The sequence below is a fragment of the Drosophila bipectinata genome, chromosome XR (genome assembly GCF_030179905.1).
Source record: "Drosophila bipectinata strain 14024-0381.07 chromosome XR, DbipHiC1v2, whole genome shotgun sequence".
NCBI classification, from domain to species: Eukaryota; Metazoa; Arthropoda; class Insecta; order Diptera; family Drosophilidae; genus Drosophila; species Drosophila bipectinata.
The window spans coordinates 7298408-7303194 of NC_091735.1; the positions used below are offsets into that span (position 1 = coordinate 7298408).

The 4787-nt window shown below is 46.2% G+C and overlaps 1 pseudogene; it reads right to left on the bottom strand.

Annotated features, from left to right (window-relative positions):
• Positions 1 to 3254: 3254 nt before the first annotated feature.
• Positions 3255 to 3590, bottom strand: LOC122321431 (thioredoxin-1-like; annotated as a pseudogene).
• Between the last annotated feature and the right edge of the window lie 1197 nt (positions 3591 to 4787).

A 4787-nucleotide genomic window follows, 5' to 3' on the forward strand; every position in this document is an offset into this window, starting at 1 on the left:
AAGTTGTTTGAATAAATTTTGCGAATAGATCGGCAATGGTCTGATCAGACGTCGTAGATGAATTTTCAAACGTAAGCAGAGGTAAGCGGCAGCGGCGTGTATAATTCCTGTAACATTCAGCGGTATGCACGGTAAAATTTGACGGAGCTAGTAGATATCTTGAAAAATATATACTACAGCAGGTTTCTTATATATTCTAAGTAAGAGCATATTTTTAGTATTTCAGGGAGCAGCGCAACAGAGCTTGAGTGAAAACTTGCCCAGGCAGATGAGTGACAATCTGCAAACGGGACTTGGAGTGACGTCATCGCTGCAGTTGCCGGCACAAATTAGTGAAAATTTGCCGCCACAATGGAGTGGAAATTTGGCGCCGACGCTCTGGCGGCCATTGTGCAAACGGGCAACCTGTCACACGGACACACACACCAACAACAACAGTAGGCTATTCTCCGCCGTGTGACCACCACGGCGCAGCCTGGACTAGGTTATGTTCATCCGCCACGGGAGCCGACTCACACTTTGGAGGTATCTGCACCATCGCCCCAGTCATATGGAGTAGCGACGGCGAGCATACCTGCATGAACGTAGATTGCCTGATCTTCCCGATTTCGAGGGTCAGCCAGAGGAATGGCCAATATTCGTGTGCGCTTTCACGGAGACAACGCCAGCCTACCAGTGCACCCAATTGAAAAATAACCAGAGGCCAGTGAAAGCCCTGAAGGGCGAGGCCTGCGAGACAGTGAAGTCGCTGCTCATCCATCCTAACAACGTAGAAGCTGTTATGGAGCAGCTTCAATTCCAGTATAGACGTGCGGAGCTACTCATCCGTAGTTGGCTACGATAGCGTGTGCGATGTGCAGCCAATTCAGGAGGCCAACGTCGCAAGGATCGTGCCGTTCGCGACGAAGGTGAGCAACCTGGCAGCGTTCCTGCAGTCAACCACGATTGGCAACCAGCACCTAGGGAACCCAACCCTAATGAAGGAGCTGATCGCCAAGTTGCCGCTGAGCAAGAGGTTGGACTGGGCGAAGCACGCGGTCACGATACAGCTGTATCCGACAGTGGTGCACCTGAGCGAATGGCTTCATGAATTCGCAAGACTGGTGTGCACTGTCACGGATGCTGGAGCCAAGGAGCAATCGAAGCGAAGGATCCTGCACGCGAATAGTGTTCGCGTTTCTAGGCGTTTCTACAACGACGCGGATCGAGTCCGCGAGAAAGCTGAGGCTATGCTTTTCGTGTCTGGAGCCGCGGATGCAATGTTCACGGATCCACCTACTGTCCAGGATGTCACCTGGACATCCCAGACGGCCGCCAGTCGCAGATGGAGGCCGCAGGAGGGATCATAGAAGCAGTCAGGACCGACGGCTGTACAGAGACAGCAGCAAGCGGAGAGGAATGCCACGACCAGTGGATTCCAACGAGAGGAGCCGTCCTTCGACAGCCGTAGTTATAGACGCGGGGCGTGAGCAGGATGAAAGGCGATCGAAGTGTGACCGCCAGGAATTGCCGCATCGAAACCTGAGCTGCGTCGATTCGATTGGATGCCACCTACTATTCCGGATTCTACCCGTGACGCTGTACGGAAAGAATACGCAGGTCGACACCTATGCACTGCTGGATGAAGGATCGTCTGTCACGCTCATCGACGACGAACTCATCCGCAGCCTGAACCTGAAGGGCGAGAGTCGCCAACTGAACGTGCAGTGGTTTGGTATGCGACCGGGCCGCTACGGAGAGACAACGAGGTGAGACTGCAAGAGAGCTACAATATGGCGCTCAAGAGACTCGTTAACATCGAGAGAAAAATCAGGCGCGATGTGTTCTTCGCGCGGGCCTATAAGGCACAATGGAATATTACGTCAAGAAGGGGTACGCACGACGACTGGAGCCCCAGGAAGTCTAGAGGTTTCAGGAAGGCAATTTTTGGTACCTGCCGCACTTCGGGGTGGAAAACCCGAACAAACCTGGAAAAATCCGGCTGGTCTTCGTCGCGGCTGTCAAGATGAACGTCGTTTCCCTTAATTCAGCGCTAATGAAAGGCCCACAGCGCTACAAGCCCCTCCCAGCAGTGCTCTTCCTTGTGCAGACATGGGCAGTTGGGGTTTGTGCAGACATCAAGGAGATGATTCATCAGGTACTGATGCAGCCACAGGACAGATGTGCCCAGAGGTTCCTGTGGAGAAACGGAGATGACCAGCGGGAGCCGGACGTATGTGAAGACCTTGAATGCCTCGCAGTACAGAAGCACGGATCCGCGTGTTCCACTCCCATTATAAAATAGGTTTAAATGGATTTAATCTCCTCTTGAATAGAGAGTATCTCCTCGTCCCAGCTTACCATCCATTGCTGGATATGTGAAAAAAGTCGTACACGCCAAGTGTGCCGGATTCAATTCCTCAGTTTCCGATGCCATTTCCCGTAGGTATGGTCTCCATTGTTGTTTTTTATTATTTTTTTTTTGCGGTCTTTTAGAATTTAAGAAATGGGTTGTGCATCAATTAGAGCTTCAGCTAGCATTCCTGTGTTCATCATAAAGCTTAGAGGACCAGACGACCGAGGGGCGCTCGAGTAACGATTTATTAGTATATGTTAAGCTACTTGTAATATATTAAGCTAAGAGGAGTTAGTAAAGAAATTTAAACTGCTATATTTTAAATTTGAAGGACAGGAAAGTGATTTTATAGAGTAGAGACCATTGTAGTTCGAACCTCAGACCCTAAAAGGGTCGTGATGTGCATATGTCGAACTCAAATGGCTTAGGAATAGAGGATTCATGTTTCTAGTCCTTCTATTGAGAATGTTATAATTTAAGCGTGTTAGTAAATGCTGGCTATCTACATCCCCATTAATTAGGTTATTTAGAAAAACTACACTGAGCATTATCCTACGATTTGTTAAGCTTGGTAAGTTTATTAGTAAGATTCTACTATTATAAGTTGAAAGGTGAAGATTTGCATTCCAAATAAGACAGTGAGAAAGTTAAGAAATTCTTATATACGGACTCTAGGCGTCCTGATGTACTCCATATTGGGGACTCCAGACACATGAACCATGAAATGACCATGACTTTTGACCACCTTTTAATGAAACCAAGGACTCCTTTAGCCTTATAAATCGCCATAGGAATAGGACGCCAAGATCATTAACCTGAGTTAATTTCTCTAAGGCAATCCCATAGAGAGTATACGTAGCCTGCAGAGGGAAAGAACGATAAAAAAAATAAGCTTGCATTTTTTTTTAAGCTAAAATATAGTTAAGAATGAAAAATAAATAAGAATCGTTACACATGCTGCCTGGGTGGAGAATCGGGAAGGATCCTACTTGACCAACTTGGCCATCATGTGGGTCAGCTTTTCCTCGTCGGAGCTCGAGAATCGGCCCACTTTGCGATTATTTTTGAGGGTGACGAACGTGGGCATGCTCTGGACGCGGTACTTCTCCGAGAGCTCCTCGAACTTGTCCACATTGACCTTGACGTCCTTGAGAACCACCGCCTTGGTGGAGTACTTCCGCGCCAGGGTCTTGACGGTGCTGTCGATGGCCTTGCAGGGACCGCACTAGTCGGCGTAGAAGTCCAAGACCAACATGCGCTTGTAGTAATCGGTTTTCAATCTTTTCTTGTTTTTTTGGAAAAGAACTATCGACTTTAAGCGTCGAAATCACGTGGAAAAGACTTCAACTTTCCAAAATGGCGGTTGTTAAAGAAAATAGTATTACTTTTTCTATTTTACGATCTCGAGACACACCGTACAGAGTTGGAGCTGCTTCTGCCATTAGGTATTAAATCATTTGATAAACACAATTTTTGAAAGTTTTCAAAATCAGGTTGAAGACTGCATTGGGCAGAGAGTTCGTTAAAGCAGGGGGCAAGTCATTAATAAAAAGAGTAAACAGTAGCGTGCAAAGATGACTCCCGAGGGCCCCAGATGTAGCACGTACCAAGAGGAAATGTATATTTTTAAATAACACTCTTTGTGTTCTTCCATCTCAGTAGCTGGATATCCACGTAAGGAGGTCTATAAGGAATCCCAGCATGTTCAGGTTACTGAACAAGAGTGACTAAAGTCTTTACTAAAGTCTGTGTAGATAAAATCCCTTTGAAATCCCTTTCGAATGCCATGACAAAGGATATCAACTCCAGTAAATGAGTGGTGGTGGAGCGACGTTTAATGAAGCCATTCTGATATGGAGAGATGATCGAAGAGCAAAGGTGTTGCAAACGAGGAGTAATTAATTTGTGAAATAACTTTGGAATTGCCGATAATTTAGAGATACCTCTGTAGTTAGCAGCATTCGACTTTTTCCCTTTTTTATGTAAGAAGTTATGAAAGATTCCTTCCACTTAAGGGGAAAAGTCGAGGCTTCCAAGTCTATGAAGAGGTTTGCACATGGCACAGTATCTTAGCACACAGCCTGGTACTCCGTCGGGGTCTGGCGAATAAATAGGTTCGACCTTTAGGAGATAAGATAATAAGCTATTCTTGGAGAAAAACGGACAGAAAATAAGATTTGCTGAGTGAATTTTGTATGCGTAAGGGTGATCTGTCGACTTAGGCGGAGAATAAGTTGTTTGAATAAATTTTGCGAATAGATCGGCAATGGTCTGATCAGACGTCGTAGATGAATTTTCAAACGTAAGCAGAGGTAAGCGGCAGCGGCGTGTATAATTCCTGTAACATTCAGCGGTATGCACGGTAAAATTTGACGGAGCTAGTAGATATCTTGAAAAATATATACTACAGCAGGTTTCTTATATATTCTAAGTAAGAGCATATTTTTAGTAT